Source organism: Borostomias antarcticus, assembly GCF_949987555.1.
Source record: "Borostomias antarcticus genome assembly, chromosome: 15".
Taxonomy (NCBI): domain Eukaryota; kingdom Metazoa; phylum Chordata; class Actinopteri; order Stomiiformes; family Stomiidae; genus Borostomias; species Borostomias antarcticus.
This window is the reverse complement of record NC_140248.1, coordinates 5624509-5647003: the sequence shown is the minus strand read 5'-3', so window position 1 is coordinate 5647003 and position 22495 is coordinate 5624509.

Sequence of the window (22495 nt, the reverse complement as noted above, 5' to 3'; positions counted from 1 at the left end):
CAATCTACATGAAGCACAGTAGGTAGAATCTAGCAATGAATATCTAAAGTTCCATCTTGGCATAATTTAGAAAACTTGATGAAAAGAGCCACTATGAGCAATTGAATATTGCAGAGGGTGTGGCTTTTCACAAAAAGGCATATTACTTCTGATGGAATAGATGGAACACCACAAAACTTTGTGTTCATATCAACAATGTCAGCCTGAGGCAAAGCCTCCGTTACTGGCCAGAATAAACTGTATGGGGGCGCTAGAGAGCTCATTTCCTGTTCAGGCCTAACCGCTTGGATGGTATTTCTGAAAACAGATATCGTAGTACCAGAGTATATCTTGAGGTAACTGAAGAAATATGAAGCAGTTAGGCCAAAGGGTGGCGCTATAACGAGCCAAAATTCTTAAAAGTGGCTTAAACGCAATTGATTGCTGTAGCGCCCCCCGTGGCTAAATGGGTTTCATAATGCTTGTATACGTAGCTGATGGAATGCTCTACAACTTACTAATGGGGCGCAACACTGTCAGATTACATTTTGATGTTTATATAAGCATTGTTGTGCAAAGGGACCCCCATTGCACTTTCATTGTATTTTCATTGCTAGATTTAAACCAATGTGTCATCTCTTCTTATATGAAGAATGTGCTTGTTTAACTGAAATAATCAAGATCACTACAATTGAATTCATATGGACTCCACTTTAGTTTGACAGTAGTCATTCAGGTCAATTGGATGGAAATGTAGACCTTAAATTACATAGCCTACTTACACCAAATGTATGGGTAGGAGAGGGGCATTCTTTTGAAAACTGTGAGGTTAAGAGAGAAACAAGAATTGTGAGTGTTGTTCACAGATTGCTGAATTGTCAAGCTATCCCTGCAGTGATACTTGGTGGTAAAGGTGGGTCTCCCAGGCAGATGGAAGGCCTGGACAATGACCAGGTGGGATGTCGACATGCAGAGAAATAGGTCCCAAAAATATGTCCCAAAATAGAAGAAATGTGTTGAGATGCTTAAAAGGACCTGACACTCACTTGACATCATCAGATGAATTAACAGTGATTGTGGTTGTATGATGATGCTGTTGCATGAATTTAACCTGATGTACCTTGTCAGGTGACAAAGACAGTCACATGCATAGCTCAAATGTGGCTATGGCAGATGCCAGCCATGTTTCTGTTACACAAATGCTATCAGCGTTCATAAACAATTGATGTGTGTGTACATCTTTAAAGTGTGCTTTAAGACTCTGGATATTGTGTAGAGCCATTATAAATGAACTGGCTTTTGTGGGAGTCTGTGTGAGAGAGGCATTTAGTGTAACATTTGACATAGTTGTATAATGATGATGATGATCATGGTGATGATGATACTGTTGCATGAATTTGACCTGATTCACCTGGTCAGGCGACATAGATGCTCCAAGCATAGCTCAAATGTGGCTATGGCAGATGTTAGCCATGTTTCTGTTACACAAATGCAATCAGCGTTCATAAAGAATTGATGTGTGTGTACATCTTTAAAGTGTGCTTTAAGACAATGGATATTGTGTAGAGCCATTATAAATGAACTGGCTTTTGTGGGAGTCTGTGTGAGAGAGGCATTTAGTGTAACATGTGACATAGGTAGAGAGGTGATAGTTGGAGAAGGGTGCAAATGAGAATAAACTAGGGAATGTTATGACAGGTTTGATGGGAAGGTTAGTTGTCCAAACAGTAACGAGTGCAGTGGTGTGTATTGTATGTGTCGTGTGTGACAAACTGGATGGTAGAGTGGTAAAGAGTGTCACGTTTGGAAAGTGTACCTTTTGCAGTATATAGCTTACACACTTCAACCAGGGAGAGGGTTGTAGCCTTTAGTCTAAACACTTCATCCTGGGAGAGCGCAGTAGCCCACAGACTACATAGCCTACTTACACCAAGTGTAGGGGGGGCATTCTTCTGGAAACTGTGAGGTGTAGAGAGAAACAAAAGTTGTGAGTGTTCTTCATAAATAGCTGAATTATCAAGAAATCCCCGCACTGAGACTTGATGGTAAAGGTGGGCCTTCCAGGCAGATGGAAGGCCTGGAGAATGATCGGGGGGCGCCATAGCAATCGATTGAATTTGAAAACTTTGAACAGGCATATCTCATGCCCCGTTTGACCTACAGTGGTGACACTTCGCACACACATTTTTCTCCTCACAAGGAACAAATGCACCCCGGGGTTGCATTACTTCCGGTTATGTAAATTTTTGGCTATTAAGCATTTTTTGAAAAGCGCTTAAAATCTATCTCCTCCTAGAAAGTTTCACCGATTCAGATGGCACTCAGTACAAAGAATCTAGGGACCAATATCTAAAGTTCCATCTCGGCACATTTTGGAAAAGTTGAATAAAACAGAAACTATGAGCCAATGAACATTGCAGAGGGTGTGGCTTTTCAAATAAAGGGTTATCATTATTGAAGGCTTGTAAAGAATAACACAAAAACGTATAGACATGTCCCTATATACATCCAGAGGTTTGCTTTGCATTATTGGCCCGATCAATTCAAAGGGGGGCGCTAGAGAGCTCATTTCCGGTTAAGGCATGACCACTATGCTGATTTTTCCGAAACCGGGTCCAGTGGCAGCAGAGCACTCCTAATGGCCACTGGAGAAAGATGAAGCAAATCGGCCACAGGGTGGCGCTATAACAAGCCAAAATTCTTAACAGTTGCTAAAACGCAATCTATTGCTGTAGCGCCCCCTGTGGTCAGATGGAGTTCATCCTGCTTGTATGGGTAGACCATGTCCTGCTCTACAACTCCCTCATTGGATGCGAAATTGTCAGATTATTTTTGATGTCAATATAAGCATTTTTGTACAACAACACCCCCATTGCGCTTTCATCGTATTTTCATAGATATCAATGGCTAGTGCTAGCTCAATGGTAGCTCAATGTGGCTATGGTTTGTTTCGCTTGTTGGCTTTGATGCTTAATGGCTTGGCCCCGTTCATTGCTGCTTGCAGCTATATTTAGGGGCCAAGCCCCGTAGGGGCGAAGACCCTATTGTAATTGGTAGTGTTATTATTATTATTATTATTATTATTATTCTTTTTCCGCCATGGGAGCCTATGCCAGGCCCTATAGCCGATTGGTAACTTTTTACGACACTTTGCAAGATGGTAGAGGCTTATGGCCCGAAGCCATGGAGCAAGTCTCAAATTGATTGGCCAAAAGGGGGCGCTATAGCAGCCGACTGAAGTTGCGAACTTTGAACAGGCATATCTCAGGCCCTGTTTGACCTACAGACATGACACTTTGCACACATATGTCTCTCCTCATGATGAACAAATTTGCCTCAAGGACCCATAACTTCCGGTTATATAGATTTTCCGCCATCTTGAATTTTTTGAAAAACGCTTAAAATCTATCTCCTCCTAGAGACTTTGACCAATCTGCATGAAATCCTTTACACACAATCTAGGGAACGATATCTAAAATTCCATCTTGGCAAAAGTTTAAAAAGTTACATTTAGCAGCAACTATGAGCCAATGAAAATGGCATAGGGCGTGGCTTTTCACATAAAGTGGTATACTTTCTTAAGGGTTGTGCAGAACACCACGCCACTTGGTAGACATCTGTGCAGATATAACCTGAGGCGGCCACTGCATTATTGGCCCAATTAAACCAAATGGGGGCGCTAGAGAGCTCATTTTTAGTTTAGGCCTAACCGCCATGCAGAGCTTTCCGAACCACGGTACAGTGGTACCAGGGTATGTCTCATGGTCACTGGAGAAAGAAGAGCCTGATTGGCCACAGGGTGGCGCTATAACAAGACAAAATACATAAAAGGGGATAAAATGCAAACTTTGAATGGTCATATGTCATGCCCCGTTGGAGCTAGAGTCATGAAGCTTTGGAGGCATATATGTCTCATCAGGTTGAACAAATTTGCCTCAAGGAGCCATAACTTCAGATTATGTTAATTTGCAACAATTTTGCATTTTTTGAAAAACACTTGAAATCTATCTTCTCCTAGGAAGTTTTGTCAATCTACATGAAGCACAGTAGATAGAATCTAGCAATGAATATCTAAAGTTCCATCTCGGCATAATTTAGAAAACTTGATGAAAATAGCCACTGTGAGCAATTGAATATTGCAGAGGGTGTGGCTTTTCACAAAAAGGCCTATAACTTCTGAAGAAATGCATGGAACACCACAAAACCTTGTGTTCATATCAACAATGTCAGCCCGAGGCAAAGCCTCCATTACTGGCCAGATTAAACTGAATGGGGGCGCTAGAGAGCTCATTTCCTGTTCAGGCCTAACCGCTTGGATGGTATTTCCGAAAACAGATATAGTAGTACCAGAGCATATCTTGAGGTAACTGAAGAAATATGAAGCAGTTAGGCCAAAGTGTGGCGCTATAACCAGCCAAAATTCTTAAAAGTGGCTTAAACGCAATTGATTGCTGTAGCGCCCCCCGTGACTAAATGGGGTTCATAATGCTTGTATGGGTAGCTGATGGCATGCTCTACAAATTACTAATTGGGCACAACACTGTCAGATTACATTTTGATGTTTATATAAGCATTGTTGTGCAAAGGGACCCCCATTGCACTTTCATTGTATTTTCATTGCTAGAATTAAACCAATGTGTCGTCTCTTCTTATATGAAGAATGTGCTTGTTTAACTGAAATAATCAAGATCACTACAATTGAATGCATATGGACTCCACGTTAGTTTGACAGTAGTCATTCAGGTCAATTGGATGGAAATGTAGACCTTAAATTACATAGCCTACTTACACCAAATGTATGGGTAGGAGAGGGGCATTCTTCTGAAAACTGTGAGGTTAAGAAAGAAACAAGAATTGTGAGTGTTGTTCACAGATTGCTGAATTGTCAAGCTATCCTTGCAGTGATACTTGATGGTAAAGGTGGGACTCCCAGGCAGATGTAAGGCCTGGACAATGACCAGGTGGGATGTTGACATGCAGAGAAATAGTCACATGCATAGCTCAAATGTGGCTATGGCAGATGTTAGCCATGTTTCTGTTACACAAATGCAATCAGCGTTCATAAAGAATTGATGTGTGTGTACATCTTTAAAGTCTGCTTTAAGACTGGATATTGTGTAGAGCCATTGTAAATGAACTGGCTTTTGTAGGAGTCAGTGTGTGAGAGGCATTTAGTGTAACATGTGACATAGGTAGAGAGGTGATAGTTGGAGAAGGGTCCAAATGAGATTAAACTAGGGAATGTTATGACAGGTTTGATGGGAAGGTTAGTTGTCCAAAGAGTAACGAGTGCAGTGGTGTGTATTGTATGTGGCATGGGTGACAAACTGGATGGTAGAGTGGTAAAGAGTATCAAGTGTGGATAGTGTACCTTTTGCAGTATATAGCTTACACACTTCAACCAGGGAGAGGGTTTTAGCCTTCAATCTAAACACTTCATCCTGGGAGAGGACAGTAGCCCACAGACTACATAGCCTACTTACACCAAGTGTAGGGGGGGCATTCTTCTGGAAACTGTGAGGTGTAGAGAGAAACAAAAGTTGTGAGTGTTCTTCATAGGTAGCTGAATTATCAAGAAATCCCCGCACTGAGACTTGATGGTAAAGGTGGGCCTTCCAGGCAGCTGGAAGGCCTGGAGAACGATCATGTGGCATGTAGACATGCAGAGAAATAGGTTCTAAAACATATGTACCAAAATAGAATGAATGTAATGAGATTCTACAAAGGACCTGACTCTCACTTGACGCTGTCAGATGAATTGAATGTGAATGCAGTTGTATAATGATGATGATGATGATGATGATGATGATGATCATGGTGATGATGATGCTGTTGCATGAATTTGACCTGATGTACCTTGTCAGGTGACAAAGACAGTCACATGCATAGCTCAAATATGGCTATGGCAGATGCCAGCCATGTTTCTGTTACACAAATGCTATCAGCGTTCATAAAGAATTGATGTGTGTGTACATCTTTAAAGTGTGCTTTAAGACTCTGGATATTGTGTAGAGCCATTATAAATGAACTGTGACTTTGTGGGAGTCTGTGTGAGAGAGGCATTTAGTGTAACATTTGACATAGTTGTATAATGATGATGATGATCATGGTGATGATGATACTGTTGCATGAATTTGACCTGATTCACCTGGTCAGGCGACATAGATGCTCACATGCATAGCTTCAATGTAGCTATGGCGTGTTTTCCTCGTTGGCTTTGATGCGTTCGTTGCGCTTGGCCCCGTTATTGCTGCTTGCAGCTATATTTAGGGGCCAAGCCCCGAAGGGGCGAAGACCCTATTGTAATTGGTAGTTTTATTATTCTTTTTTCTGCCATGGAAGTCTATGGCAGGCCCTATAGCCGATTGGTAACTTTTTACGATACTTTGCACAATGGTAGAGGCTTAGGGCCTGAAGCCATGGAGCAAGTCGCACATCGATTGGCCAAAAGGGGGCGCTATAACAGCCGACTGAAGTTGCGAACTTTGAACAGGCATATCTCAGGCCCCGTTTGACCTAAAGACATGACACTTTGCACACATATGTCTCTCCTCATGACGAACAAATTTGCCTCAAGGACCCATAACTTCCGGTTATATAGATTTCCCGCCATTTTGAATTTTTTGAAAAACGCTTAAAATCTATCTCCTCCTAGAGACTTTAACCAATCTGCATGATACTGGGTACACACAATCTAAGGACCGATATCTTTAATTCCATCTCGGCAAAAGTTGAAAAAGTTAAATTTAACAGCAACTATGAGCCAATGAAAATGGCATGGGGCGTGGCTTTTCACATAAAGTGGTATACTTTCTTAAGGGTTGTGCAGAACACCACGCCACTTAGTAGACATCTGTGGAGATATAACCTGAGGCGACCACTGGATTATTGGCCCAATCAAACCAAATGGGGGCGCTAGAGAGCTAATTTTCAGTTTAGGCCTAACCGCCATGCAGAGCTTTCCGAACCATGGTACAGTGGTACCAGGGTATGTCTAATGGTCACTGGAGAAAGAAGAGCCTGATTGGCCCCAGGGTGGCGCTATAACAAGACAAAATACATAAAAGGGGATAAAATGCAAACTTTGAATGGTCATGTGTCATGCCCCATTGGAGCTAGATTCATGAAGCATTGGAGGGATTTATGTCTCATCACCTTGAACAAATTTGCCTCAAGGAGCCATAACTTCAGATTATGTTAATTTGCAACAATCTTGCATTTTTTGAAATACACTTAAAACCTATCTCCTAATAGGAAATTTTGTCAATCTACATGAAGCACAGTATATATAATCTAGCAATGAATATCTAAAGTTCCATCTCGGCATAATTAAGAAAACTTGATGAAAATAGCCACTGTGAGCAATTGAATATTGCAGAGGGTGTGGCTTTTCACTAAAAGGCATATAACTTCTGAAGCAATGCATGGAACACCACAAAACCTTGTGGTCATATCAACAATGTCAGCCCAAGGCAAAGCCTCCGTTACTGGCCAGAATAAACTGTATGGGGGCGCTAGAGAGCTCATTTCCTGTTCAGGCCTAACCGCTTGGATGGTATTTCTGAAAACAGATATCGTAGTACCAGAGTATATTTTGAGGTAACTGAAGAAATATGAAGCAGTTAGGCCAAAGGGTGGCGCTATAACGAGTCAAAATTCTTAAAAGTGGCTTAAACGCAATTGATTGCTGTAGCGCCCCCCGTGGCTAAATGGGGTTCATAATGCTTGTATACGTAGCTGATGGCATGCTCTACAACTTACTAATGGGGCGCAACACTGTCAGATTACATTTTGATGTTTATATAAGCATTGTTGTGCAAAGGGACCCCAATTGCACTTTCATTGTATTTTCATTGCTAGAATTAAACCAATGTGTCCTCTCTTCTTATATGAAGAATGTGCTTGTTTAACTGAAATGATCAAGATCACTACAATTGAATGCATATGGACTCCACTTTAGTTTGACAGTAGTTATTCAGGTCAATTGGATGGAAATGTAGACCTTCAATTACATAGCCTACTTACACCAAATGTATGGGTAGGAGAGGGGCATTCTTTTGAAAACTGTGAGGTTAAGAGAGAAACAAGAATTGTGAGTGTTGTTCACAGATTGCTGAATTGTCAAGCTATCCCTGCAGTGATACTTGATGGTAAAGGTGGGTCTCCCAGGCAGATGGAAGGCCTGGACAATGACCAGGTGGGATGTCGACATGCAGATAAATAGGTCCTAAAAATATGTCCCAAAATAGAAGAAATGTGTTGAGATGCTTAAAAGGACCTGACACTCACTTGACATCATCAGATGAATTAACTGTGATTGTGGTTGTATGATGATGCTGTTGCATTAATTTAACCTGATGCACCTTGTCAGGTGACAACGACAGTCACATGCATAGCTCAAATGTGGCTATGGCAGATGCCAGCCATGTTTCTGTTACACAAATGCTATCAGCGTTCATAAAGAATTGATGTGTGTGTACATCTTTAAAGTGTGCTTTAAGACTCTGGATATTGTGTAGAGCCATTATAAATGAACTGGCTTTTATGGGAGTCTGTGTGAGAGAGGCATTTAGTGTAACATGTGACATAGTTGTATAATGATGATGATGATCATGGTGATGATGATACTGTTGCATGAATTTGACCTGATTCACCTGGTCAGGCGACATAGATGCTCCAAGCATAGCTCAAATGTGGCGTTGGCAGATGTTAGCCATGTTTCTGTTACACAAATGCAATCAGCGTTCATAAAGAATTGATGTGTGTGTACATCTTTAAAGTGTGCTTTAAGACAATGGATATTGTGTAGAGCCATTATAAATGAACTGGCTTTTGTGGGAGTCTGTGTGAGAGAGGCATTTAGTGTAACATGTGACATAGGTAGAGAGGTGATAGTTGGAGAAGGGTGCAAATGAGAATAAACTAGGGAATGTTATGACAGGTTTGATGGGAAGGTTAGTTGTCCAAACAGTAACGAGTGCAGTGGTGTGTATTGTATGTGTCGTGTGTGACAAACTGGATGGTAGAGTGGTAAAGAGTGTCACGTTTGGAAAGTGTACCTTTTGCAGTATATAGCTTACACACTTCAACCAGGGAGAGGGTTGTAGCCTTTAGTCTAAACACTTCATCCTGGGAGAGCGCAGTAGCCCACAGACTACATAGCCTACTTACACCAAGTGTAGGGGGGGCATTCTTCTGGAAACTGTGAGGTGTAGAGAGAAACAAAAGTTGTGAGTGTTCTTCATAAATAGCTGAATTATCAAGAAATCCCCGCACTGAGACTTGATGGTAAAGGTGGGCCTTCCAGGCAGATGGAAGGCCTGGAGAATGATCATGTGGCATGTAGACATGTGGAGAAATAGGCCCTAAAACATATGTACCAAAATAGAATAAATGTAATGAGATTCTAAAAAGGACCTGACTCTCACTTGATGCTGTCAGATGAATTGAATGTGAATGCAGTTGTATAACGATGATGATGATGATGATCATGGTGATGATGATACTGTTGCATGAATTTGACCTGATTCACCTGGTCAGGCGACATATATGCTCACATGCATAGCTCCAATGTAGCTATGGCGTGTTTTCCTCATTGGCTTTGATGCGTTAGTTGCGCTTGGCCCCGTTATTGCTGCTTGCAGCTATATTTAGGGGCCAAGCCCCAAAGGGGCGAAGACCCTATTGTTATTGGTAGTGTTATTATTATTATTATTTTTCCGCCATGGGAGCCTATGCCAGGCCCTATAGCCGATTGGTAACTTTTTACGAAAACTTGGCACGATGGTAGAGGCTTATGGCCCGAAGCCATGGAGCAAGTCTCACATTGATTGGCCAAAAGGGGGCGCTATAGCAGCCGACTGAAGTTCCGAACTTTGAACAGGCATATCTCAGGCCCCGTTTGACCTACAGACATGACACTTTGCACACATATGTCTCTCCTCACGATGAACAAATTTGCCTCAAGGACCCATAACTTCCGGTTATATAGATTTTCCGCCATTTTGAATTTTTTGAAAAATGCTTAAAATCTATCTCCTCCTAGAGACTTTGACCAATCTGCATGATACTGGGTACACACAATCTAAGGACCGATATCTATAATTCCATCTCGGCAAAAGTAGAAAAAGTTACATTTAACAGCAACTATGAGCCAATGAAAATGGCATGGGGCGTGGCTTTTCACATAAAGGGGTATACTTTCTTAAGGGTTGTGCAGAACACCACGCCACTTGGTAGACATCTGTGTAGATATAACCTGAGGCGGCCACTGCATTATTGGCCGAATCAAACCAAATGGGGGCGCTAGAGAGCTCATTTTCAGTTTAGGCCTAACCGCCATGCAGAGCTTTCCGAACCACGGTCCAGTGGTACCAGGGTATGTCTAATGGTCACTCGAGAAAGAAGAGCCTGATTGGCCACAGGGTGGCGCTATAACAAGCCAAAATACATAAAAGGGGCTAAAATGCTAACTTTGAAAGGTCATATCTCATGCCCCGTTGGAGCTAGAGTCATGACGCTTTGGAGGCATATATGTCTCATCAGGTTGAACAAATTTGCCTCAAGGAGCCATAACTTCAGATTATGTTAATTTGCAACAATCTTGCATTTTTTGAAAAACACTTAAAATCTATCTCCTCATAGGAAGTTTTGTCAATCTACATGAAGCACAGTATATATAATCTAGCAATGAATATCTAAAGTTCCATCTCGGCATAATTAAGAAAACTTGATGAAAATAGCCACTGTGAGCAATTGAATATTGCAGAGGGTGTGGCTTTTCACAAAAAGGCATACAACTTCTGAAGGAATGCATGGAACACCACAAAACCTTGTGTTCATATCAACAATGTCTGCCCGAGGCAAAGCCTCCGTTACTGGCCAGAATAAACTGTATGGGGGCGCTAGAGAGCTCATTTCCTGTTTAGGCCTAACCGCTTGGATGGTATTTTTCAAAACAGATATAGTAGTACCAGAGCATATCTTGAGTGAACTGAAGAAATATGAAGCAGTTAGGCCAAAGAGTGGCGCTATAACGAGCCGAAATTCTTAAAAGTGGCTTAAATGCAATTGATTGCTGTAGCGCCCCCCGTGGCTAAATGGGGTTCATAATGCTTGTATGCGTAGCTGATGGCATGCTCTACAACTTACTAATTGGGCACAACACTGTCAGATTACATTTTGATGTTTATATAAGCATTGTTGTGCAAAGGGACCCCCATTGCACTTTCATTGTATTTTCATTGCTAGAATTAAACCAATGTGTCGTCTCTTCTTATATGAAGAATGTGCTTGTTTAACTGAAATAATCAAGATCACTACAATTGAATGCATATGGACTCCACTTTAGTTTGACAGTAGTCATTCAGGTCAATTGGATGGAAATGTAGACCTTAAATTACATAGCCTACTTACACCAAATGTATGGGTAGGAGAGGGGCATTCTTCTGAAAACTGTGAGGTTAAGAGAGAAACAAGAATTGTGAGTGTTGTTCACAGATTGCTGAATTGTCAAGCTATCCTTGCAGTGATACTTGATGGTAAAGGTGGGACTCCCAGGCAGATGTAAGGCCTGGACAATGACCAGGTGGGAGGTTGACATGCAGAGAAATAGTCACATGCATAGCTCAAATGTGGCTATGGCAGATGTTAGCCATGTTTCTGTTACACAAATGCAATCAGCGTTCATAAAGAATTGATGTGTGTGTACATCTTTAAAGTCTGCTTTAAGACTGGATATTGTGTAGAGCCATTGTAAATGAACTGGCTTTTGTAGGAGTCAGTGTGTGAGAGGCATTTAGTGTAACATGTGACATAGGTAGAGAGGTGATAGTTGGAGAAGGGTCCAAATGAGATTAAACTAGGGAATGTTATGACAGGTTTGATGGGAAGGTTAGTTGTCCAAAGAGTAACGAGTGCAGTGGTGTGTATTGTATGTGGCATGGGTGACAAACTGGATGGTAGAGTGGTAAAGAGTATCAAGTTTGGATAGTGTACCTTTTGCAGTATATAGCTTACACACTTCAACCAGAGAGAGGGTTTTAGCCTTCAATCTAAACACTTCATCCTGGGAGAGGACAGTAGCCCACAGACTACATAGCCTACTTACACCAAGTGTAGGGGGGCCATTCTTCTGGAAACTGTGAGGTGTAGAGAGAAACAAAAGTTGTGAGTGTTCTTCATAGGTAGCTGAATTATCAAGAAATCCCCGCACTGAGACTTGATGGTAAAGGTGGGCCTTCCAGGCAGATGGAAGGCCTGGAGAACGAACATGTGGCATGTAGACATGCAGAGAAATAGGTTCTAAAACATATGTACCAAAATACAATCAATGTAATGACATGCAAAAAATAAACCTCACACTCACTTGATGCCATGAATTCAATGTGATTGCACTGATTCATCTGGTCAGGCGACATATATAGATACTCACATGCAAATGGAAGGCCTGGAGAATGATCACGTGGCATGTAGACATGCAGAGAAAAAGGTCCTAAAATGTAGATAGCTCCCAAATTACAATGAATATAATGAGATGCAAAAAAGGACCTAACACTCACTTGATGCCGTCAGATGAATTGAATGTCATTGCACTTGCATGATCATATTTTTGTTGCATGAATTTAACCTGATTTACCTGGTCAGGTGACACAGACACTCATATGCATGGTTCCAATGCCACGTTTCCCTTGTTGTCTTTCTTGCGTCCATTGTGCTTGGCCCCGTTATTGCTGCTTGCAGCTATATTAAAGCTTGTAATTGAAAAGCTAATCATTTGAAATGACTTTAAAACCTAAACCGACTGGTCACTTTTTACGAAAATGTGCATAGTAGTAGAGGGTCATGCCAAGATGCCCTGGACCGGAATATACATGGATCGGCCAAAGGGGGGCGCCATAGCAATCGATTGAATTTGAAAACTTTGAACAGGCATATCTCATGCCCCGTTTGACCTACAGTGGTGACACTTCGCACACACATTCCTCTCCTCACAAGGAACAAATGCACCCCGGGGTTGCATTACTTCCGGTTATGTAAATTTTTGGCTATTTAGCATTTTTTGAAAAGCGCTTAAAATCTATCTCCTCCTAGAAAGTTTCACCGATTCAGATGGCACTCAGTACAAAGAATCTAGGGACCAATATCTAAAGTTCCATCTCGGCACATTTTGGAAAAGTTGAATAAAACAGAAACTATGAGCCAATGAACATTGCAGAGGGTGTGGCTTTTCAAATAAAGGGTTATGATTATTGAAGGCTTGTAAAGAATAACACAAAAACGTATAGACATGTCCCTATATACATCCAGAGGTTTGCTTTGCATTATTGGCCCGATCAATTCAAAGGGGGGCGCTAGAGAGCTCATTTCCCGTTAAGGCATGACCACTATGCTGATTTTTCCGAAACCGGGTCCAGTGGCAGCAGAGCACTCCTAATGGCCAATGGAGAAAGATGAAGCAAATCGGCCACAGGGTGGCGCTATAACAAGCCAAAATTCTTAACAGTTGCTAAAACGCAATCTATTGCTGTAGCGCCCCCTGTGGTCAGATGGAGTTCATCCTGCTTTTATGGGTAGACCATGTCCTGCTCTACAACTCCCTCATTGGATGCGAAATTGTCAGATTAAATTTTGATGTCAATATAAGCATTTTTGTACAACAACACCCCCATTGCGCTTTCATCGTATTTTCATAGATATCAATGGCTAGTGGTAGCTCAATGGTAGCTCAATGTGGCTATGGTTTGTTTCGCTTGTTGGCTTTGATGCTTAATGGCTTGGCCCCGTTCATTGCTGCTTGCAGCTATATTTAGGGGCCAAGCCCCAAAGGGGCGAAGACCCTATTGTTATTGGTAGTGTTATTATTATTATTATTTTTCCGCCATGGGAGCCTATGCCAGGCCCTATAGCCGATTGGTAACTTTTTACGAAAACTTGGCACGATGGTAGAGGCTTATGGCCCGAAGCCATGGAGCAAGTCTCACATTGATTGGCCAAAAGGGGGCGCTATAGCAGCCGACTGAAGTTCCGAACTTTGAACAGGCATATCTCAGGCCCCGTTTGACCTACAGACATGACACTTTGCACACATATGTCTCTCCTCACGATGAACAAATTTGCCTCAAGGACCCATAACTTCCGGTTATATAGATTTTCCGCCATTTTGAATTTTTTGAAAAATGCTTAAAATCTATCTCCTCCTAGAGACTTTGACCAATCTGCATGATACTGGGTACACACAATCTAAGGACCGATATCTATAATTCCATCTCGGCAAAAGTAGAAAAAGTTACATTTAACAGCAACTATGAGCCAATGAAAATGGCATGGGGCGTGGCTTTTCACATAAAGGGGTATACTTTCTTAAGGGTTGTGCAGAACACCACGCCACTTGGTAGACATCTGTGCAGATATAACCTGAGGCGGCCACTGCATTATTGGCCGAATCAAACCAAATGGGGGCGCTAGAGAGCTCATTTTCAGTTTAGGCCTAACCGCCATGCAGAGCTTTCCGAACCACGGTCCAGTGGTACCAGGGTATGTCTAATGGTCACTCGAGAAAGAAGAGCCTGATTGGCCACAGGGTGGCGCTATAACAAGCCAAAATACATAAAAGGGGCTAAAATGCTAACTTTGAAAGGTCATATCTCATGCCCCGTTGGAGCTAGAGTCATGACGCTTTGGAGGCATATATGTCTCATCAGGTTGAACAAATTTGCCTCAAGGAGCCATAACTTCAGATTATGTTAATTTGCAACAATCTTGCATTTTTTGAAAAACACTTAAAATCTATCTCCTCATAGGAAGTTTTGTCAATCTACATGAAGCACAGTATATATAATCTAGCAATGAATATCTAAAGTTCCATCTCGGCATAATTAAGAAAACTTGATGAAAATAGCCACTGTGAGCAATTGAATATTGCAGAGGGTGTGGCTTTTCACAAAAAGGCATACAACTTCTGAAGGAATGCATGGAACACCACAAAACCTTGTGTTCATATCAACAATGTCTGCCCGAGGCAAAGCCTCCGTTACTGGCCAGAATAAACTGTATGGGGGCGCTAGAGAGCTCATTTCCTGTTTAGGCCTAACCGCTTGGATGGTATTTTTCAAAACAGATATAGTAGTACCAGAGCATATCTTGAGTGAACTGAAGAAATATGAAGCAGTTAGGCCAAAGAGTGGCGCTATAACGAGCCGAAATTCTTAAAAGTGGCTTAAATGCAATTGATTGCTGTAGCGCCCCCCGTGGCTAAATGGGGTTCATAATGCTTGTATGCGTAGCTGATGGCATGCTCTACAACTTACTAATTGGGCACAACACTGTCAGATTACATTTTGATGTTTATATAAGCATTGTTGTGCAAAGGGACCCCCATTGCACTTTCATTGTATTTTCATTGCTAGAATTAAACCAATGTGTCGTCTCTTCTTATATGAAGAATGTGCTTGTTTAACTGAAATAATCAAGATCACTACAATTGAATGCATATGGACTCCACTTTAGTTTGACAGTAGTCATTCAGGTCAATTGGATGGAAATGTAGACCTTAAATTACATAGCCTACTTACACCAAATGTATGGGTAGGAGAGGGGCATTCTTCTGAAAACTGTGAGGTTAAGAGAGAAACAAGAATTGTGAGTGTTGTTCACAGATTGCTGAATTGTCAAGCTATCCTTGCAGTGATACTTGATGGTAAAGGTGGGACTCCCAGGCAGATGTAAGGCCTGGACAATGACCAGGTGGGAGGTTGACATGCAGAGAAATAGTCACATGCATAGCTCAAATGTGGCTATGGCAGATGTTAGCCATGTTTCTGTTACACAAATGCAATCAGCGTTCATAAAGAATTGATGTGTGTGTACATCTTTAAAGTCTGCTTTAAGACTGGATATTGTGTAGAGCCATTGTAAATGAACTGGCTTTTGTAGGAGTCAGTGTGTGAGAGGCATTTAGTGTAACATGTGACATAGGTAGAGAGGTGATAGTTGGAGAAGGGTCCAAATGAGATTAAACTAGGGAATGTTATGACAGGTTTGATGGGAAGGTTAGTTGTCCAAAGAGTAACAAGTGCAGTGGTGTGTATTGTATGTGGCATGGGTGACAAACTGGATGGTAGAGTGGTAAAGAGTATCAAGTTTGGATAGTGTACCTTTTGCAGTATATAGCTTACACACTTCAACCAGAGAGAGGGTTTTAGCCTTCAATCTAAACACTTCATCCTGGGAGAGGACAGTAGCCCACAGACTACATAGCCTACTTACACCAAGTGTAGGGGGGCCATTCTTCTGGAAACTGTGAGGTGTAGAGAGAAACAAAAGTTGTGAGTGTTCTTCATAGGTAGCTGAATTATCAAGAAATCCCCGCACTGAGACTTGATGGTAAAGGTGGGCCTTCCAGGCAGATGGAAGGCCTGGAGAACGAACATGTGGCATGTAGACATGCAGAGAAATAGGTTCTAAAACATATGTACCAAAATACAATCAATGTAATGACATGCAAAAAATAAACCTCACACTCACTTGATGCCATGAATTCAATGTGATTGCACTGATTCATCTGGTCAGGCGACATATATAGATACTCACATGCAAATGGAAGGCCTGGAGAATGATCACGTGGCATGTAGACATGCAGAGAAAAAGGTCCTAAAATGTAGATAGCTCCCAAATTACAATGAATATAATGAGATGCAAAAAAGGACCTAACACTCACTTGATGCCGTCAGATGAATTGAATGTCATTGCACTTGCATGATCATATTTTTGTTGCATGAATTTAACCTGATTTACCTGGTCAGGTGACACAGACACTCATATGCATGGTTCCAATGCCACGTTTCCCTTGTTGTCTTTCTTGCGTCCATTGTGCTTGGCCCCGTTATTGCTGCTTGCAGCTATATTAAAGCTTGTAATTGAAAAGCTAATCATTTGAAATGACTTTAAAACCTAAACCGACAGGTCGCTTTTTACGAAAATGTGCATAGTAGTAGAGGGTCATGCCAAGATGCCCTGGACCGGAATATACATGGATCGGCCAAAGGGGGGCGCCATAGCAATCGATTGAATTTGAAAACTTTGAACAGGCATATCTCATGCCCCGTTTGACCTACAGTGGTGACACTTCGCACACACATTCCTCTCCTCACAAGGAACAAATGCACCCCGGGGTTGCATTACTTCCGGTTATGTAAATTTTTGGCTATTTAGCATTTTTTGAAAAGCGCTTAAAATCTATCTCCTCCTAGAAAGTTTCACCGATTCAGATGGCACTCGGTACAAAGAATCTAGGGACCAATATCTAAAGTTCCATCTCGGCACATTTTGGAAAAGTTGAATAAAACAGAAACTAAGAGCCAATGAACATTGCAGAGGGTGTGGCTTTTCAAATAAAGGGTTATCATTATTGAAGGCTTGTAAAGAATAACACAAAAACGTATAGACATGTCCCTATATACATCCAGAGGTTTGCTTTGCATTATTGGCCCGATCAATTCAAAGGGGGGCGCTAGAGAGCTCATTTCCGGTTAAGGCATGACCACTATGCTGATTTTTCCGAAACCGGGTCCAGTGGCAGCAGAGCACTCCTAATGGCCACTGGAGAAAGATGAAGCAAATCGGCCACAGGGTGGCGCTATAACAAGCCAAAATTCTTAACAGTTGCTAAAACGCAATCTATTGCTGTAGCGCCCCCTGTGGTCGGATGGAGTTCATCCTGCTTGTATGGGTAGACCATGTCCTGCTCTACAACTCCCTCATTGGATGCGACATTGTCAGATTACATTTTGATGTCAATATAAGCATTTTTGTACAACAACACCCCCATTGCGCTTTCATCGTATTTTCATAGATATCAATGGCTAGTGGTCGCTCAATGGTAGCTCAATGTGTCTATGGTTTGTTTCGCTTGTTGGCTTTGATGCTCAATGGCTTGGCCCCGTTCATTGCTGCTTGCAGCTATATTAAAGCTTGTATTTGAAAAGCTAATCATTTGAAATGACTTTAAAACCTAAACCGACTGGTCGCTTTTTACGAAAAATTGCATAGTAGTAGAGGGTCATGCCAAGATGCCCTGGACCGGAATATACATGGATCGGCCAAAGGGGGGCGCCATAGCAATCGATTGAATTTGAAAAATTTGAACAGGCATATCTCATGCCCCGTTTGACCTACAGTGGTGACACTTCACACACACATTCCTCTCCTCACAAGGAACAATTGCACCCCGGGGTTGCATTACTTCCGGTTATGTAAATTTTTGGCTATATAGCATTTTTGGAAAATCGCTTAAAATCTATCTCCTCCTAGAAAGTTTCACCGATTCAGATGGCACTCGGTACAAAGAATCTAGGGACCAATATCTAAAGTTCCATCTCGGCACATTTTGGAAAAGTTGAATAAAACAGAAACTATGAGCCAATGAACATTGCAGAGGGTGTGGCTTTTCAAATAAAGGGTTATCATTATTGAAGGCTTGTAAAGAATAACACAAAAACGTATAGACATGTCCCTATATACATCCAGAGGTTTCCTTTGCATTATTGGCCCGATCAATTCAAAGGGGGGCGCTAGAGAGCTCATTTCCCGTTAAGGCATGACCACTATGCTGATTTTTCCGAAACCGGGTCCAGTGGCAGCAGAGCACTCCTAATGGCCACTGGAGAAAGATGAAGCAAATCGGCCACAGGGTGGCGCTATAACAAGCCAAAATTCTTAACAGTTGCTAAAACGCAATCTATTGCTGTAGCGCCCCCTGTGGTCAGATGGAGTTCATCCTGCTTGTATGGGTAGACCATGTCCTGCTCTACAACTCCCTCATTGGATGCGAAATTGTCAGATTATTTTTGATGTCAATATAAGCATTTTTGTACAACAACACCCCCATTGCGCTTTCATCGTATTTTCATAGATATCAATGGCTAGTGGTAGCTCAATGGTAGCTCAATGTGGCTATGGTTTGTTTCGCTTGTTGGCTTTGATGCTTAATGGCTTGGCCCCGTTCATTGCTGCTTGCAGCTATATTTATTATTATTATTATTCATCTGCCATGGGAGTCTATGGCAGGCCCTATAGCCGATTGGTAACTTTTTACGACACTTTGCAAGATGGTAGAGGCTTATGGCCCGAAGCCATGGAGCAAGTCTCAAATTGATTGGCCAAAAGGGGGCGCTATAGCAGCCGACTGAAGTGGCGAACTTTGAACAGGCATATCTCAGGCCCCGTTTGACCTACAGACATGACACTTTGCACACATATGTCTCTCCTCATGATGAACAAATTTGCCTCAAGGACCCATAACTTCCGGTTATATAGATTTTCCGCCATCTTGAATTTTTTGAAAAACGCTTAAAATCTATCTCCTCCTAGAGACTTTGACCAATCTGCATGAAATCCTTTACACACAATCTAGGGAACGATATCTAAAATTCCATCCCGGCAAAAGTTTAAAAAGTTACATTTAGCAGCAACTATGAGCCAATGAATATGGCATAGGGCGTGGCTTTTCACATAAAGTGGTATACTTTCTTAAGGGTTGTGCAGAACACCACGCCACTTGGTAGACATCTGTGCAGATATAACCTGAGGCGGCCACTGCATTATTGGCCCAATTAAACCAAATGGGGGCGCTAGAGAGCTCATTTTTAGTTTAGGCCTAACCGCCATGCAGAGCTTTCCGAACCACGGTACAGTGGTACCAGGGTATGTCTCATGGTCACTGGAGAAAGAAGAGCCTGATTGGCCACAGGGTGGCGCAATAACAAGACAAAATACATAAAAGGGGCTAAAATGCTAACTTTGAAAGGTTATATCTCATGCCCCGTTGGAGCTAGAGTCATGACGCTTTGGAGGCATATATGTCTCATCAGGTTGAACAAATTTGCCTCAAGGAGCCATAACTTCAGATTATGTTAATTTGCAACAATCTTGCATTTTTTGAAAAACACTTAAAATCTATCTCCTCATAGGAAGTTTTGTCAATCTACATGAAGCACAGTACATATAATCCAGCAATGAATATCTAAAGTTCCATCTCGGCATAATTAAGAAAACTTGATGAAAATAGCCACTGTGAGCAATTGAATATTGCAGAGGGTGTGGCTTTTCACAAAAAGGCATACAACTTCTGAAGGAATGCATGGAACACCACAAAACCTTGTGTTCATATCAACAATGTCTGCCCGAGGCAAAGCCTCCGTTACTGGCCAGAATAAACTGTATGGGGGCGCTAGAGAGCTCATTTCCTGTTTAGGCCTAACCGCTTGGATGGTATTTTTCAAAACAGATATAGTAGTACCAGAGCATATCTTGAGTGAACTGAAGAAATATGAAGCAGTTAGGCCAAAGAGTGGCGCTATAACGAGCCGAAATTCTTAAAAGTGGCTTAAATGCAATTGATTGCTGTAGCGCCCCCCGTGGCTAAATGGGGTTCATAATGCTTGTATGCGTAGCTGATGGCATACTCTACAACTTACTAATTGGGCACAACACTGTCAGATTACATTTTGATGTTTATATAAGCATTGTTGTGCAAAGGGACCCCCATTGCACTTTCATTGTATTTTCATTGTTAGAATTAAACCAATGTGTCGTCTCTTCTTATATGAAGAATGTGCTTGTTTAACTGAAATAATCAAGATCACTACAATTGAATGCATATGGACTCCACTTTAGTTTGACAGTAGTCATTCAGGTCAATTGGATGGAAATGTAGACCTTAAATTACATAGCCTACTTACACCAAATGTATGGGTAGGAGAGGGGCATTCTTCTGAAAACTGTGAGGTTAAGAGAGAAACAAGAATTGTGAGTGTTGTTCACAGATTGCTGAATTGTCAAGCTATCCTTGCAGTGATACTTGATGGTAAAGGTGGGACTCCCAGGCAGATGTAAGGCCTGGACAATGACCAGGTGGGAGGTTGACATGCAGAGAAATAGTCACATGCATAGCTCAAATGTGGCTATGGCAGATGTTAGCCATGTTTCTGTTACACAAATGCAATCAGCGTTCATAAAGAATTGATGTGTGTGTACATCTTTAAAGTCTGCTTTAAGACTGGATATTGTGTAGAGCCATTGTAAATGAACTGGCTTTTGTAGGAGTCAGTGTGTGAGAGGCATTTAGTGTAACATGTGACATAGGTAGAGAGGTGATAGTTGGAGAAGGGTCCAAATGAGATTAAACTAGGGAATGTTATGACAGGTTTGATGGGAAGGTTAGTTGTCCAAAGAGTAACGAGTGCAGTGGTGTGTATTGTATGTGGCATGGGTGACAAACTGGATGGTAGAGTGGTAAAGAGTATCAAGTTTGGATAGTGTACCTTTTGCAGTATATAGCTTACACACTTCAACCAGGGAGAGGGTTTTAGCCTTCAATCTAAACACTTCATCCTGGGAGAGGACAGTAGCCCACAGACTACATAGCCTACTTACACCAAGTGTAGGGGGGCCATTCTTCTGGAAACTGTGAGGTGTAGAGAGAAACAAAAGTTGTGAGTGTTCTTCATAGGTAGCTGAATTATCAAGAAATCCCCGCACTGAGACTTGATGGTAAAGGTGGGCCTTCCAGGCAGATGGAAGGCCTGGAGAACGAACATGTGGCATGTAGACATGCAGAGAAATAGGTTCTAAAACATATGTACCAAAATACAATCAATGTAATGACATGCAAAAAATAAACCTCACACTCACTTGATGCCATGAATTCAATGTGATTGCACTGATTCATCTGGTCAGGCGACATATATAGATACTCACATGCAAATGGAAGGCCTGGAGAATGATCACGTGGCATGTAGACATGCAGAGAAAAAGGTCCTAAAATGTAGATAGCTCCCAAATTACAATGAATATAATGAGATGCAAAAAAGGACCTAACACTCACTTGATGCCGTCAGATGAATTGAATGTCATTGCACTTGCATGATCATATTTTTGTTGCATGAATTTAACCTGATTTACCTGGTCAGGTGACACAGACACTCATATGCATGGTTCCAATGCCACGTTTCCCTTGTTGTCTTTCTTGCGTCCATTGTGCTTGGCCCCGTTATTGCTGCTTGCAGCTATATTTGTTAGTGTTATTATTCATCTGCCATGGGAGTCTATGGCAGGCCCTATAGCCGATTGGTAACTTTTTACGAAACTTTGCAAGATGGTAGAGGCTTATGGGCCGAAGCCATGGAGCAAGTCTCACATTGATTGGCCAAAAGGGGGCGCTATAGCAGCCGACTGAAGTTGCGAACTTTGAACAGGCATATCTCAGGTCCCGTTTGATCTACAGACATGACACTTTGCACACATATGTCTCTCCTCAGGATGAACAAATTTGCCTCAAGGACCCATAACTTCCGGTTATATAGATTTTCCGCCATTTTGAATTTTTTGAAAAACGCTTAAAATCTATCTCCTCCTAGAGACTTTGACCAATCTGCATGACATCCGGTACACACAATCTAGGGAACAATATCTAAAATTCCATCTCGGCAAAAGTTGAAAAAGTTAAATATAACAGCAA